Genomic DNA, 18074 nt, shown 5'->3' on the forward strand with positions numbered 1-18074 from the left:
AGCTTTTGTTAATTACCGCTCGGCTGCTTGTGCTTTACAGTACAAAGTGATTATAGATTTAATTAGCTCAGGACCTCACTTCGGGGGGATTCCTCCATAAGTCCATATTGATATTTCTGCAGGGTTGATAGACGGAGCCCTGACTGATGACTTCCAAGTAGAGCGATGGCGACTTTTAGCCATTTGTTTACTCCACCCCAGCATTTATTTATTTTTATTTTTATTCCATTGACAACTTACAAAGAACTATAACAGAATATTGGAAAAAAAATATTCTGAGCAAGCTGGTTTGTAAGCATTGATGCAGTATATACTGTGGCCCTGAGAATTCAATGCACCGCAACTTAAGAAAACACATGCAAACAGACAAAACACAAACAAATTAAGAAAACATCACCTTCACCAACTTGGTAACACGTGCGCAGCATTTAGAAAACATGCTGCAAATCCAGACGTGTCAAACGAACTGCATAGCAAAACACTTTGCAAATTCTAAAACACAACCACAACACAAAGCACAAATTCAAAACACAACATCCGAATCAGAATCGTCTTTGTTGCCAAGTAAGTATACACGTACAAGGAATTTGTCTTGGTGTTCTAAACATAGTGAGAGATAATAAGAAAGTAAAACGCATCGGAAGTGAGCCACAACGAATGCATTTTATCTGCAATAAAATATATTCAACTAAATTATTTAATGTCTGTAATAATAAGAATTTATACAAGTAATAACCTGGAGACGTAACTATCACCAGACCAATTGCGCCAAGCGAGACCACCATGTCCAATTCCTCCATCTGCTTCCTGCAGGCAATTGATAAATAGAAGAAACAACTTTTACATCAATCCACGGTTTTTATTTAAGCCATTTAAGTGCGATATTGCAGACGAAACGCTATCTACCGGCTCTGTGAAAGTGTGGTGTCGTTCGCTAGCTATTCAAATCATTTGGGTGGAAAGGGGGATTCGCTCACTTATGAGTGTATCCCTGTGAACGAATTAGTGATTCAGTGAATCAGTTATTCATTCGACTGGGATACACTCACTCACTGAGTGAGTGCGAGCGAACGTGATTCCGAATCACGTTCGCTCGCAACTGACTGAGAGCTCAACTGAACTGACTGATGAAAGGATCGTTTCAGGAAGTGATTCAGTTCAGCTTGTTCACCAAAAAGACTCCAATGCACTAAACAAAAGCAATGCACAAACACTAACACGGAGCCGGTTAAAGCCGTTTTCACACTTAATTGGCATAAATAAAGACCGTGAGTTGATATAAAAGTTGTTCTTTCAGTTTAATAATTGCGTGGAGGAAGCAGATGGAGGATTTGGACATGTTGGTCTTGCATGGCACGATTGGTCTGGTGATAGTGGTAAAGCGGCTCCAGATTATTATTTGTATAAATTCTTCTATGTAATTACAGACACAAAAACTATTTAAGTTTAATATATTAATTGCAGATAAACAGATAGACGGATAGATTGTGGCTCACGTCCGTTATATTGTGGCTCATATTGTGGCTTTTGAATTGGTCTTTTCCGTAAATGCTGTCGGGTGATTCGAGTTGGCAAAGCATTTTGCTATGCAGTTCTTTCGACACACCTGCGCACGTGTTGTCAAGTGTGTGAAGATGTCTATTTGCATGTGTTTTCATAAGTTGCAGTGCGTTGAGCTCTCAGGGCCACTGTAAGTTTATGTGTTTATTTCTGATATTTCTAAACTAAAATAATGATACCGTTTATGGTCAAAGGGAAATAAGGATTGGTGCAAGGCTGTACAGACAATTAGCAGGAAACAAGCTGACAAAAAACATTTGAAAAAAGAAAACAAAAACTAGTCAAATATACAAAAATATCCACATTAGATAAAATAGGCAAATAAAATAGTCAAAAAAGGCAAATCGACAAAAATTCCCCAAAAATAAATAGCCAAATATATAAAAAATACCATAATAGCCACGAAAAAAAAAATATAAGAATATAGAACATACAGTATAAAAAATGTGATTCTATTAACAGGATAAATTGAGATGAAAATGCAAAATGCTGCTAAATAAGATATACTAGGGTGCATGTTATTAAAATATAGCTAAAAAAACAATAAGAAATGTTCCTAATACAATGTTCCTATTTGAAGCTTTGACTAAAGACTGTGATGAACGGTCTTGGGAGAAATGTGCTTTGGACAGAATGAAGCAAAGTGACGTAAAATTATTCCTCCTGCTGTGAGAGCGTAATAAATGTGTTTTAATATCGGGTAAACTGGGGCTGAGGGAGCCAGTGCACGGGGAAGGTGTCAGGGAAGCTCGTCAAACTCCCCACACGGATGAATATTTTACCTCCAACACAGAGACACCTTCCACCCCTCACTGCTCTCTATACCTCCCAGAGAGAGAGAGAGAGAGAGAGAGAGAGAGAGAGAGAGAGAGAGAGAGCGAGAGAGAGAGAGAGACAGAGAGAGAGAGAGGGAGGGAGGGGGGCAGAGGGGGAGGCGGAAGGAGAAACATATGGAGATTGAAAGGTAGATGGACACATAAGGCCTATGTGGGATAAGACGGACAGAGAGAGCGGGAGAGAGACAGAGAGAGAGGAGAGAGAGAGAGAGAGAGAGAGAGAGAGAGAGAGAGAGAGAGAGAGAGGGAGAGAGCGGGAGAGAGACAGAGAGAGAGGGAGAGAGAGAGAGAGAGAGAGAGAGAGAGAGAGAGAGAGAGAGAGAGAGGGGGAGAGTTGGAGTGCAATTGAGAGAGTGAGGGAGAGAAAGAGATAGTGAGGGAGAGAAACAGAGATTGAGAGAGAGAGAGAGAGAGAGAGAGAGAGAGAGAGAGAGCGAGAGAGTTGGGGAGTGATTATGAGAGTGAGGGAGAGATCGAGAAAGAGACAGAGAACGGGAGGGAGAGAGATTGACAGCGAGCGAAAGAGAGATCAGGGGATTGAGAAAGAGGGGCAGCGAGAGAGGGGGGATTGATAGAGAGGGGGATAGAGAAAGAGGGTGACAGAGAGCCAGAGAAAGAGGAGAACAAAAACGAGAGGTAGAGAGAGAGAGAGAAGGCAGGGTGGATAGAGGGGAAGAGAGAGAGCGAGAAAAACAGAGGGCAAGTAAATGAGCTGAGCAGAGCAGACACTGGGAGAATGCACACACACACACACACACACACACACACACACACACACACACACACACACACACACACACACACACACACACACACACACACACACACACACACACACACACACACACACACACACACACACACACACACACACACTCCCCCCGGATGGATACCTGTCTGGGGTTTCAGCTCACACTTCTAAATTTCACTCGGCAGCGCTGACAGGAGGAACACAGAGCACTGGCCCGGACACACACACGCACACGCACGCACACACACACGCACACGCACACGCACACGTACACGCATGTGCATGCACACACACACAAACGGGGTGCATAAATATGCTCACTGCCCAAACGTCGGTGCTGCAGCAAATTTAGGGAAGCATATCATACATTGCACCTGCACCCAACACACACACAGGCAGTGAATAATGCACCAGTATCAGACTAGATTAAAGGAATAGTACCAAAATAAAAAATAATAACATGTACTGTATATAAAACAGAAATGTTTAAATTGTAATAATAAATACAATAATTAAAAATACAATAAATAAAATCTGATACCGAGAGCAATATATGATATACTGTGTCAGTTATTAAAATGGAATAACTTGATTTCCTGCCGTTTTTTGGACAAAGGATCAATCATGATATATATATATATATATATATATACAGTGGGGCAAAAAAGTATTTAGTCAGCCACCAATTGTGCAAGTTCTCCCACTTAAAAAGATGAGAGAGGCCTGTAATTTTCATCATAGGTACACTTCGACTAAAATCCAGAAAATCACATTGTCTGATTTTTAAAGAATTTATTTGCAAATTATGGTGGAAAATAAGTATTTGGTCAATAACAAAAGTTCATCTCAATACTTTGTTATATACCCTTTGTTTGCAATGACAGAGGTCAAACGTTTTCTGTAAGTCTTCACAAGGTTTTCACACACTGTTGCTGGTATTTTGGCCCATTCCTCCATTCAGATCTCCTCTAGAGCAGTGATGTTTTGGGGCTGTCACTAGGCAACACGTACTTTCAACTCCCTCCAAAGATTTTCTATGGGGTTGAGATCTGGAGACTGGCTAGGCCACTCCAGGACCTTGAAATGCTTCTTACGAAGCCACTCCTTCGTTGCCCGGGCGGTGTGTTTGCGATCATTGTCATGCTGAAAGACCCAGCCACGTTTCATCTTCAATGCCCTTGCTGATGGAAGGAGGTTTTCACTCAAAATCTCACGATACATGGCCCCATTCATTCTTTCCTTTACACGGATCAGTCGTCCTGGTCCCTTTGCAGAAAAACAGCCCCAAAGCGTGATGTTTCCACCCCCATGCTTCACAGTAGGTATGGTGTTCTTTGGATGCAACTTAGCTTTCCTTCTCCTCCAAACACGACAAGTTTAGTTTTTACCAAAAAGTTCTATTTTGGTTTCATCTGATATTCTCCTCCTCTTCTGGATCATCCAAATGCTCTCTTGCAAACTTCAGACGGGCCTGGACATGTACTGGCTTAAGCAGGGGGGCACGTCTGGCACTGCAGGATTTGAGTCCCTGGTGGTGTACTGAGTTACTGATGGTAGCCTTTGTTACTTTGGTCCCAGCTCTCTGCAGGTCATTCACTAGGTCCCCCCGTGTGGTTCTGGGATGTTTGCTCACCGTTCTTGTGATCATTTTGACCCCACGGGGTGAGATCTTGCGTGGAGCCCCAGATCGAGGGAGATTATCAGTGGTCTTGTATGTCTTCCATTTTCTAATAATTGCTCTCACAGTTGATTTCTTCACAACAAGCTGCTTACCTATTGCAGATTCAGTCTTCCCAGCCTGGTGCAGGTCTACAATGTTGTTTCTGGTGTCCTTTGACAGCTCTTTGGTCTTGGCCATAGTGGAGTTTGGAGTGTGACTGTTTGAGGTTGTGGACAGGTGTCTTTTATACCGATAACGAGTTCAAACAGGTGCCATTAATACAGGGAACGAGTGGAGGACAGAGGAGCCTCTTAAAGAAAAAGTTACAGGTCTGTGAAAGCCAGAAATCTTGCTTGTTTGTAGGTGACCAAATACTTATTTTACCGAGGAATTTACCAATGAATTCATTAAAAATCCTACAATGTGATTTCCTGGATTCTTTCCCCCCATTCGGTCTCTCATAGTCGAAGTGTACCTATGATGAAAATTACAGGCCTCGCTCATCTTTTTAAGTGGGAGAACTTGCACAATTGGTGGCTGACTAAATACTTTTTTGCCCCACTGTATATACTGTATACACACACACACACACACACACACACACACACACACACACACACACACACACACACACACACACACACACACACACACACACACACACACACACACACACACACCTACCAAAGAGACATTTCCTAATTGGCATAATCACAGCCCAAAACATATGAACCACCAAAAACCTACAGTTACACTACGCATGCAAACGTGAATCAACTACACACACAGGCAGGTTTCAATATAAACATAAACACAGCGACATACTATAACTTACATATCCACCAGCTATTTTTGGATGACAGTTGCTTGGAATTGGAACATTCTGGATTCACTGCTCGCCATATCAACTTCAATTAAGGAGCCAAAAGAAGGCTGGGTCAATGCCAAGGGAGTGGGTTGAAATAAACGGCTAAAGTATAAGTTTGAACGATGGTAATGGTCATTTTACACACACATTTTCCTTCCAAAAAAACACCATGGTATGACTGTTCAGAAGAAGAAGCGGAAGAAGCAGAAGAAGAAGAAGAAGAAGAAGAAGGAGAAGCTCTCTCATTCTATTTCATTTTATTTTTCACAACAGACAGAGCACAGCGCTGACATGAAAGGGGACACTCTTACTTTGTCGGCCTCATGTTGAGCGAGCTGTTGTGATTTATAAGATTGCCGCATTGCACTGATCAATACATCCAGACGCACAAAAACAACAAAAAGAAAACAACCCTGTCTCAAATTTGATTAGAGGGTTTAAGGGCCGTCTGTGTGTGTGTGTGTGTGTGTGTGGGCGTGTGTGTGTGTGTGTGTGTGTGTGTGAGAGATGGTAAATTTGATCAGAGCCTCTTACTTGTGCTGCTTCAATGTGCCATTATCAGTGGCTGGGCTCACGCATCAAAGTGTCAGGGGTGTTCCAGGCTAAAAAAAAAAGGGAAAAAAAAACCAAAAAGAAAGAGTAAATATAGCAGCATTAAATCAAGGTGAGAGACCCTCCACTGCTCAACACACACACACACACACACACACACACACACACACACACACACACACACACACACACACACACACACACACACACACACACACACACACACACACACACACACACACACACACACAATTAAACATGACAGCATAGGGACTGTGAACAGAGTTTAGGAGCCGTGGAGAGGTGGGGGAGGGAGGGTGGGGAGGGGGGGCGACATTGATTTTGCCCCTCCTCCAAAGTGCCAGTTCATCATTCTGCGAGACACACTCCATCGATTCAGCGCCTTGGGTTTGTTTGTAATTTTAGGGGCTCAAAGCCGCTTGCGAAGACGGGCTGCTCCGTGCCACTCTCCTGGAAATAAAGGACGGAGCGGTGCATGGGGGGGATCAAAGGGATGTGTGAAGATGACCTCATTTTGCGAGGTGCTCCTCACTCACTTTGGTTTGGGAGCGGCGGGGGAAGGTCCGGGTGCGTTTATTATAATAGTAAACACCGCCACCCGGACGTTCGAGTCCCTCTTCATGAAGTGCCTTTATTCTCTATTTATCACACAGCAGCAGCAGCAGCAGCAGAACGCACAGTTAGTTCTTCAACGAGTGTCCCACGGTTCAACTGAACACATTTGGACTGAGACAATTTATATTTATTTATTTATAATATTTAAAATAAGTCCTTGTAACTACTGAGTTTAAGCCTTTTTAAAGGCTAAAACCTGCTGCATGATTTGTCTGAAGGAGCGTAAATGGGAGAGCAGCGGTTTGATTTTGTAAAATAGAATGGACACTTTTTGCACCATTTTAGATAAAATAAAGATGGATGAAAAAAATCAAAGATGAAATGATATGACTTTCTGCTTTTTTGAAACACAGGAACGTGTCAAAAATCTCTAATGGAGAAATATTGCTTATTTGATTTTACACTTATTATGCTTTATTGACCCCAAAACAAACCAGCCTACCATAAAATGTAGGTATATTCACAGTTTATATATGTATATACCTAGCAAAAAGACATTTCACACGAGGCGTAATCACAGCCCAAAACACAGGAACTACATAAAAAGAACATGGTATTATGCATGCAATCATGCACCAACTACACACAGGCAGGTTTCAGTGTAAAGCTAAAGTTCTTGCTCGGTGTCACACGGTAGAACTGAATACATTTGTGGTGAGACAAAAAAAAATTCAAATTAACTTAATTTATACTGTAGCTTTGAGCCCTTGAAATGACTGACTGAGGGGAAACAAAAGAAAGAAAGGCTGAGTGGGGGAAACACACTTGCGATGCAGCACATTGTCTGAAGGAGCGTAACTGAGAGAGCAGTGGTTTTAAGTTTACACAATAAAATGAGACTTTTTGCAAAGGCGATATTATCAGTAGATAAAATAAAGCCCTCTCCCGGGTTAACCAAAACCTGCAGCTTAGGAGTCAAAGATTAGCATCCTCTTGGGGAGGGGAGGACCGTTATATTTAGCTGCTGGGAGAGTGGATTGTAGATGAAGCCAACATGTTTTGTTGAACACTTTTTCTCCTCTTCCTGCAGGAACATCCTCTATCTCAGAGGTGGCCGCCCACTCATGACCTTGCCTTTGCCCCACACACACACATTACACCGCTCAGTAATCGTCTTCATTCCAAGGAACAAAACCTCCGGCAGCATAGATGACCTCACAATACCTCCACAAACACCCAACGAACAGTCAGCAAAATTGCAAACTAATATCGTCGGATAACACAAATTTTCTTTGTTTTCCCATTGTTTTATTATTGGGTTAGGGTTTGTGGTGAAATTGCCTTATTCTAAGACAAAAACTGATAGATGGATAGATAAACCTAAAAAGTAACTTCTGCCCTCGCCACGTGAAGATGTACGTGGCTATGCAGTGAGCATTACTCTCCCAAAAAGTACCCGGAGACAGGAGCTGAAATTAGGTCTTTTTAATGGAATGGAATGGGATGGTGTGAAACTGGAAGTATGGAAGATAACGATCAGTATCTATGCAAATGCAGATAACCTGTTAATATGTTGTCATAGCTCCTACACTGTATGCATACATGAATAACACAAATAAACTTCCAGATTCTGCTTTCTCGAGGGCAATGACGAGGTGGATGTAAGGAGATGTTAGTCGAAGTCTGTGGCATGATCTGACTGTCTAGGTGTGTATTTTTATGTGCTTATGTATCACTGAAGTAGGACCTGTCTACGTGGGTCACTGGCTGGTTCTTTTCTATGCCCGTGTTAGGCTGTCCGACTTTCATCACAATGCTATGATGTCAATACTTTGGGGGGGCCAGAACTCCCCACCTGGTATCTATAAGATATCAAACCAACGGGAACCTAGACTTTAGGAGGTTGGGGCCTTGCTTCACAGCATGTTTGGCCTTTCACTTCTCCATGTGCGGCGTGTGCATGTCGCCAATACATTCCCATATGTACCATTCCCAGAAGGTGTTAGACTCTCGACTTATTGGCAATAACGTCTGAAGAGGTCCCTCTCATTGAACTGGCCTGGAGGTAACAGGGGTACACTGACCTTCTGGGTAAGCAAAGTAGCTGGAATGAGAATAGTTAGGTGCTCTGGGTCTGTGGAAACTTATGTTAACGGCCTGGCATTGACTATCGCTGTGAACTCCACCATAAATGTTGTGAGGGCCTCATGGATTAGGTTTGCAGTTCCATGTTTGAGGAGCATGGCATCCAATATATGGCGCATAACTTTGATCATCCACTCTCTGCTGCCGCTCATAAGGGAAGTGTGGGGGTGCATCCATAGTCCGACCTGATCAGCTTCACAGGGGCTCTGATGGCGAAGAAGCGTCCGAGGGCGTTAATGAAACTGGAGGGGTCCATTGACTCTAGCACTTGGATGCGTACTGCATGTGAGGTCACGCATGTGAAGGTGGCTGTCCACGGCTTGCTGTTTGCCTGGCGTCCTTGGGTTCTTTGTGCAGTAACAACCAAGGGCCAAACACATCTAGCCCTACGTATGTTAAGGGAGGGTCCATGCTGAGGTCTGCCATCTTCTGCTCTCCCGGCTTGCCGGGTAGTTTGCGGCAAGTCACACAGTAGTTGATTGTGCTGCTGCCGGATCACTTTCCTGACGACCCAAAATCTAGCTGTCCTTACAGTGCCGACCCTTGTGGTGAACCTGCTTGTGGAAGTGTCTGATTAGCAACATGGTGATGTGGTGCCTGCCGGGAACCAGTACCGGCTGGGCTTCCTCTGAAGCAATCTTTGCCCTTGTCAGATGACCTCCAACTCTTAAGGAGGCTGTGAAGATCGATGAAGGGGCAGAGTTTGCTAAGTGGACTTTGATAGGGAACGGGCATTCCGCTTTGGATGTAACTGATCTCTTCTTTGTAGACTTCGCTCTGCACGCTGAGAATGATTCTAGCTTTTGCTTGGTCAAGTTGCTCTTTGGATAGGGGCTTGCTGCAGGCGTGCCGGCCTTGCAAGGGCTGTATCAGATGTTCACGTGAAGGAGTGGGCAAAGTGTGAGAGTTGGGCCTCTCTCTCTCTCTCACACCTTCCACCCCTCACTGCTCTGATAATCCAGAAAAATGTACCTGAAGATAAACAATGAAGATATGAAAGTTCAGTTTTGGGGACATTGTCACATACTGTCCCACGATGTAGATTCCTTGGAGATGTAGATTCCTCCATTCTCTACCATAAATTGAGATCTGCGGCCAAGGCTAAAGTCAAAGAAACCTCTTTTGATGCTGCAGGAAATGTTCCTGAAACCTCCACTGAAATGGGATTCGATCTTCAAAGTTAGGGTCTCTGATGATTTATGGGCTCCAGGCCTCCCACGTGGAGCCATGTTCCACATCGTTCTATCACAAATTCTCCTGACATGTTTGCTGGCTACAGACCAGTCTATCTCGGCCACTTTATTTCTTTGCCCCACTCTCCTCTCCAGGTTTTTAAAAGATCGTTTATGTCTAATGGTCGTGCTCATTAGCTGCCACTGAAAAACACACTGCGGTCATTACCAGACACATTTTGCAGTCTGGCTTCACGCCGGAATACAGTATGTTGTTGGAGTCATCCATCACAGCCCCCAACCCCCTTCCTTTAGCAGTCGGCATCACAAATTATGCAAATGATCTAAATTATGTGAAACTACCTTTATCTGCTTACAGTAGCGACCAACGTGTTTTCACAAGGCTGCTTTATGCCGGTAGTGAGAAGCCCCATCTGAAGCAACATCCATCATGTTGATGCTGCCAAGGCTACTCGGGGGGGATAGCACAGACAATGGAGTGCTAGGAATCACACTTTAACTTGGTGCTACGGCCACCTGCGAAGGCCACCTGGAGGAGCTGGAGGAACTGGAGAATGGAGGTTTGTGATTGAGAGCAGGCTGGAGGAACTGGAAGAACTAGAGGAAATGGAGGAACTGGAGGAACTAGAGGAGCTGGAGCAACTAGAGGAACTGAAGGAACAAGAGGAGCTAGAGGAACTGGATAAACAAGAGTCACATGAGGAGACTGAAGGGGCTAGAGGAGCTGGAGGTCCTGGAGGAACTGGAGGAGCTGGAGGAGCTGGAGGAGCTGGAGGAGCTGGAGGAACTGGAGCAACTAGATGAACTGTAGGAGCTGGAGGAGCTAGAGGAACACGAGGAGATGGAGGAACTAGAGGAACTGAGGGAACTGGAGGAGCTGGAGATGCTGGAGATGCTGGAGGAGCTGGAGGAACTGGAGGAACTGGAGGTGCTGGAGGCACTGAAGGAACTACAGGAACACAAGGAGATGGAGGAACTAGAGGAACTGAGGGAACTGGAGGAGCTGGAGATGCTGGAGGAGCTGGAGGAACTGGAGGAACTGGAGGAACTGGAGGGACTGGAGGGACTGGAGGAGCTGGAGGAACTAGAGGAATTGGAGGAGCCAGAGGGCCTGGAGGGCAGAGTTTTGTGATGGAGAAGGAGACAGAGACAATATCACTCAGCTCGCTTCCATTATTTACTTGTACCACTACCAAGATAAAGTATTTTGGTTGCAAACTATCCAAGGAGTCCACCAGATCAAGTCAAAAGTCTATTTGAATCAGAACGGAGGAGGCACACTTTGCCGTGTTGACGCTAACACAGCAAAATAAACAAGTGCCTTCGGAATGGTAGCGGTGGCGTTCTTTCTTTAGATTGTGAATGTTCCTTGGGAGGACAGGCGAGATGTGTGGGTGTGCAACAGCCCATCCAAGTAAGAAATAGCGGCAGTGTGGGTGGGGGCGCACGCTGGCGATCCTTTGTCAAGCGCTCAGTGCCATTTAATGGCCTGTAAACCCCTTTGCTGGAAAAAGAACAGGCAATTAGCATACTGAGTGGATTACAAGATTGCTCTGACTCCTGGATTAATGTGTGCACTTAATCTTCTCATTGCAAAGCGATTCTTGGATATAGCTCCAGCTATTCATGGGGAACAAATTTTCACCCCTCCATAAACCAGGGCTCAACATGAGGAAGCAGCACTTCTGCAGAAACGCCAAAACACTGCTGGGGTTTTATTTTTTTAATCCGGTTGTCTGAGCAGTATTCTCTTCTGTTTTGGACATCATGATTTAGTCCTGCATAATCTACTTCTTTACTGTATGTCTGTATGAAATGAGATTCAATGACAAACGTAGTGCAATGTCTTGTACTTGTTAAGTGTCCTTATAAGTGTCCTTATGAAGAATCAGGGCCAATAAAGCCCTGATTCTGATTTATTTTCATCATCGTCCTCAGCGTGTCCTTGAACTAGGCATGGGCGCAATGAGTTTTAACACAACATAAATATCACAATATCTGCTTCTAAATTCTAAATTCAACTTATCCAAGGTTGATCACATTAAACTTAAATAAGTTTACATGAAATTAATAACAGTGTGCTGCTGGTGATTATTTTGATTACTGCATCAATTATCATACTGATTAATCTTAGCGATTGATTTTCATTGAAATAAATGCTAAATAAATGCTAATCAGCTCAAATTTCAATTTGAATGAAAAAAGGAGTCTACAAGTTAGATCCAGCATGAAAGGATAGTAATTAAGACCCTAACAAACAGTAACATTTAACAATGAAACAATAATGTAGTTAACTAATCAAATAAATGCAGGACGCCCACCCCCCACTACAAAATAAAGTATCTCAATATGACAACATCTTAATTGAATCACGATATGATTCCACTGACGGACAGTCTACATTAAAGTTGATATATCACCCAGCTCCACCTTCCGCTTAACAGTCAAACATTTTCCAAGTGACTGACAAAAACTGTGCCTGCTCACAGACTGGTGGTGCTGTGTGATATACTTAGCGCTGCACTCTCTCTCCAAGCTTCAGTCGCTATCTGTGCCATCGTTCCTGAATCGCTGCAGCTATTCCCCCGCTTTGATACCATCTTTAATCCACAGCTCCCCATCTCACCTTCAAATCTTTCACCCAGAGTGTCAGCCCAGCAAGGGAAGGAGCTGATAACTTTCCATCGCTATCACTCAGCGCCAAGGTGTGCCCCCTCTTAAGATTGCAACCCAGTGCTCAGACAGACAGACGGACAGACAGACACAGTGCATTATATTTGTAAAACATACATTTTCCGACAACTGTGTTAAAACCCATTCGATTTTCTTGAGCCAAAAATTTGGAACTATCTGACTCCGGATTCTATTATCTCACTAACAGGGGGTGTCCACATGCCAATGAGCCGTCGAGTAGTAAACAACTTAAGGAAAGCAGGGGACGGTTTGTTTACCTCGCAGCAATTCTGGTGGAAAATGGTTCTCGGAGGCAATAGCACAGTGCGCTGCTCCATTCCTCTAAATATCAACTGAGATCACAATCTCTGTTGCAATGCTCTGCAATGATCCCATTCCTCCAAATAACAAACCTGACATGTGTGTCTTTGTGTTGAGACGGAGCAGATCGTGGAGGCTTTCCATACCTTTCCATTCCGCTGGGGTTTGAGCTCACTGGATCCACAGTGAGACTAGCTCCCACCGTGGAGCAGCAGAAGGAGCCTTTGTTAGTCAGCACTTGCATCCCAAGACTATCAGATCCAAAGACAGAAAAGAGGAGGATTGTGGGAATGAAGGGAAAGCGCCTTGCTTCCTGGTCACTTTAAAGAATGTGCATCGTCTTTAACAACAGCAATAAGAAGAAGAACAATCTTTATTTGTCACACATCACACCACACCACACTACAACACATATTTGCACACACACACATGCTTTGGATGGTGGCCAGTGAAATGAGGCCTCTGCATTTAACCCATCCTGGCTTGTCCTTCCTCCGAGCCACAGCCAGGAGCAGTGGGCAGCATTCATGGACACGCCCGGGGACCAGGTGATGAGTGTCCATCACTGGTCAGACAATGATGTGTGCATGTTTATTGGGGGGGGTCCTTACTGACGTGAGGTGGAGGAAACCCCATGTGAGCACATGCAAAAAAAGCGCCCCAGGCAGGAATTGAACCCAGGACCTTCTTGCTGTGAGGCAGCAGTGCAATGCACTGCGCCACCGTGCCACAAAAGCCAGCCCGTATGCCATGACGTTGTGATCCAATGCAGTGACCCGGATAAATAAATAAATAAATAAATAAATAAATAAATACCGACTCACAGCGGTGAATATCCTCAACAGTGCTTTCGATTCGCTTATCCCTTCAAACCGGTGAAGGCACGGAGGTGATGACGTGTTTTTTTCACCAGGATAGACCTCCATCTCCCTTAATTCTTCTCTTTAGGTCCTTAACCAATGGGGATGTCTGAAAACAACGACACAGTCCTGGAGTTGACATCTAGCTTGTCGTCATCTGGACTTGTTAGTGTCAATGGCAACAAGTTCTACGCTCCATTATTTGTTTTCCCAAGCGACACTGTTGCAACACTGTATGACTTCCATTGGGTTTCTGGACTCAGGTAATCCCACTCAAACCAAACCAGATGAGAGTGTGGAACTGACTGGAGACACCGATCAGTCCTCATCAGCAACCAAAACACATTTTTGTGCCCCAATTAATCAAGGTGATTAGCCGGCCGACCAGGAAGCCAGCTATAGCTCTCAGCATCAGACGAACAGCTGCTGCCGTTCCCTGCTTTTCACTCCAAAGAGCAGGCACGGGACGTCCGCACACAACTCCAAATCCCCCAAAGATGTGTGGTGAGTGCAGAGTGAATTACCAACTGTACTGGGAAACACAAGGAACATGAGGAAGGATAAAGGAACTGTGGGACGGCCGATGTTTTCTCAATGTGGTCAAGGTGATGGTTCCATGCCGCTCTCATCTATTAAAAGCAACCTGGTGATTCCTATGGATAAGTAATAATACAGTAATAAAATACCATAGTAAACACTACTCATTCATTGTTATCCATGCCGGTATTATTGTATACATATTTTTTCATCCTGTACAGAAATATCCAGAAAGGTTTATATTTTATATCTTCACAACCATATTTGCAACCATACTGCCTCTTAGCCCAATTGCCTTTTTATTTGGCAACTTTTGTATATTTTGCAATATTTTCCCCAAACTGTTTATCCTTTTAATGTTTGATGTCTGGACAGCAACGTACCAATCATCAATACAATAAACTCCTCGTATATACTGTAATAAATGGACCTGGCCAAATAAACAGATTCAAGAGATTCGGTGTCTCACTAGATTGTTTAGAGTCGTCCAAAGTTAGTTTTATTATGTATTTCATAAGAAATCAACCCATGATAATGTAATTTTAGGATTATCACTTACGAGTGACGATTTGTAGGACATCAGACGTGTTTGCCGATGTGTTGCGGATGCGCGCCACGCAGGCTTAATGAGGTCGTGCTGTCAGTTTGAGCTTTCGAGTGGAGTCTGCGTTTGCGTGCACAAAATGCTGATGCAAGTGCTGATGTGTGGAGTGTCGATATGAACATACCAGGGTGCATGTGGCGTTTGTGTGGGTGTGGGTGTGTGTGTGTGTGTGTGTGTGGGTGTGTTTGGGGGGGTTGAGTATTTAGTGTGGCAAAAAATGAATGTAAGCAAGTATTTATGTGTGTGTGTGAGGGCTGAGTGTAACAACCAAAAATGTAGATTTAAGAACAATATCCGTCTAGTTCTCAATGTTGGGAGCTTTTTAGGTTAAAAAAGGAAAATAATTGTGGGTGGGTGTGTGTGTTAGCAGTGTTAGGAATTCGATTCAGAATCAACATTTGAACTAAATCAGCATTCTGTGCATTGAATCACATTTTGTATATTTTTGAATATTTGGCAATTTCTTTTCACACTGCACTTCACACTGATTGTTTTACTGCCAATTGTCTGTCAAGCAATGCACCAATCCTCACCACAGAAATCCTTGTATAAGAAAATAAACATGGTCGAATAAACAGACTCTGAACGGTGTATTCAAAAGTTGAACCTGTACAGATCCACATCCCCTTCTCTGTCACATAAGAACAAGCACCGTCTCATCGGCCTGACTGTTGGACGAGCTGCGGTGACGACAAGACAACGTGGCCTCAAGTCTCAAACAAGCGCTGGGGAGCACGGGGAGCACGGAGAGCAAGAGTGTGAATTGTAATATGTTGACCGATTTAGCATGTATTCTTATGCTGACATTTCACTTTAATTAGAAACAAAACATGCACATTCACTATGATCTACATATTTATCGAAAAATTCCGCTGCGGCGGCTGGTGCGGAGGTCCACTGGCAAACGTGCTCAAAGGTTTGACAGCGACAGCAGCCACACGACAACTTGGCCGCTTATAAAAAAAAAAACTTGCTGCCAGTGAGCGCAGGGTGAGCTTTTCGCTGGAATTTGGGAATGCTGAGCGAAAAGATGTATACATCAATGGACTAACTAAATCAAGATAAGCAACTCAAAGCCATTTCACACCAAGCGCCTGTGTTTCTTGGAATCTTTCACACAATTGAGGAAAAATAAAATACATTTAAACAATCAATGCTGGATGAAAAGTTGTGGCCAGATTAATATTTTTCGGGGTCGGCTAAATGTGAACTGTTTACTCAGCAATTTTCCTGAGAGCAAAGGGGTCAAAGCTCACACAAGGTTATATACAGAAAGCCGCTTAGGGAGAGCCAATGTGAGCCTACCGAAATGTAACAAAACAGGTGAACTATCTCAGCAAGAGGAAGGTCTATTATTGTTTTTTTTTTGTTTTTTTAAATTTGTTTTCAAATTAAGCAAATTAATTCCTTCCAGAACCCCTCCAATCAAGGGAACACAAAACCTGGAACAGCCAGATCTCAAGTTGTCAAAGCAAGCAAGAAGGCCCTGAGTTTGATTCCCGCCCGGGGCGCTGTTGGCACCGCGCTCCGGTGGGTTATCTTGATAAGGGGCCTTTCTGTGTGGAGTTTGCATGCTCTCCCCGTGCTCACATGGGTCTCCTCCAACATAAAAAAAAAGGACCCCAATTAAAAACACGCAGAACACTCTCCTGTCCTGGCCATGACCACGGATCTGGAATGGCATGGACAACACCACCTGGAATTGGTCCCCGGGCGCCGACGTAGTGAAGGCTGCTCACTGCACCTGGCTGCCCCTGGAGGAAGGACGGCTGGGATCGGAGAAACACAGAGGCTGAATTTCTCGAGCCACCACTTCCTGCATATGTGTGTTGAGTGCAGTGCATCTGCGAGACGAGTAATAAAATGATTCTTGAACTCTGGTTTATTACAGCTAATCCACTATCTGTTTCCCGGGGAAAATCCCCAGCATCCTAAATATCGAACATATGAATAACACAAGTCAAGCCTGCAGTGAGAACCTTAATGTGTCCAGATCGTCAAGAAAGTAGAAGTCTGAGGAGCCCTCGATGTGAGATGTATCAGAGTGGGGGGAAAAAGTAGACGCAGTTGAAGATCGCTGCATCGCGACTCACAGAACCCTCCTGAACATTTAGACGAAGGAAAAAAAAAAAGGAAAGGGTAGACGCTTCATGTTAAAAAAAACAACACACAAGTCATTCTCTGCATAGTTTAGAAATGTAGATGCCAAGGCTGGCCTCACACCTTCTCTATCCTCCGATCGATACTTTCTCAGACGGTTCTGAGGAGGAGGATAAACAAAATTGAGCGTTTAATGCCCCGGCTTTTCCTCGAATGCGATCCACGCCGTTTTGGCCAAACTTGAACCTGAATTCATGGATAGATACGGAGCACCAGGGGCTTCGTCAATATAGTGTTTGATCATAAAGCCCTCCATATACCAGCTAGGAATGACCGAACGTCGCTGGCCGGTGGCAGACGTGGACAACCACTTTCCACCTCTATGAACTCAATCAATAATGTCAAGTAATTTTTTTTGTTTATCTATTTCCCAGACAATAAAATTCTCCATTATGCAGTTCTGTCCGTGTGATTTACAAGGACATGTGCGTGGGTGTGTAGATGACTGAGAGTATGAAAGCAAAATATATAGCTATTCTCTCGCTGCCATTTAATTTTAGCAGGCCACTCGGGAAGCGGTTATGGACATTTTACATAAGTACCCCGTTTAGCATCGACTGCAATGTATCTATTTGCGAGGCAGGATGTCAAAGACGTCTTTTGTCATTATTTATAGCGTGCCAAATTGAAAACAGCTGTACTACAGTAAATTACAAATCTCAAAGCAGGCTTGCCTTGCGTTGAAAAAGAGCAGATAAATAATTCAGCGTGAGCTGTAGAAGATACCACTTACAGACCAAAATCAGAAAAAAATATTAAAACGGCATACAAGATAAAA

Source organism: Zeus faber, assembly GCF_960531495.2.
Source record: "Zeus faber genome assembly, chromosome: 6".
NCBI classification, from domain to species: domain Eukaryota; kingdom Metazoa; phylum Chordata; class Actinopteri; order Zeiformes; family Zeidae; genus Zeus; species Zeus faber.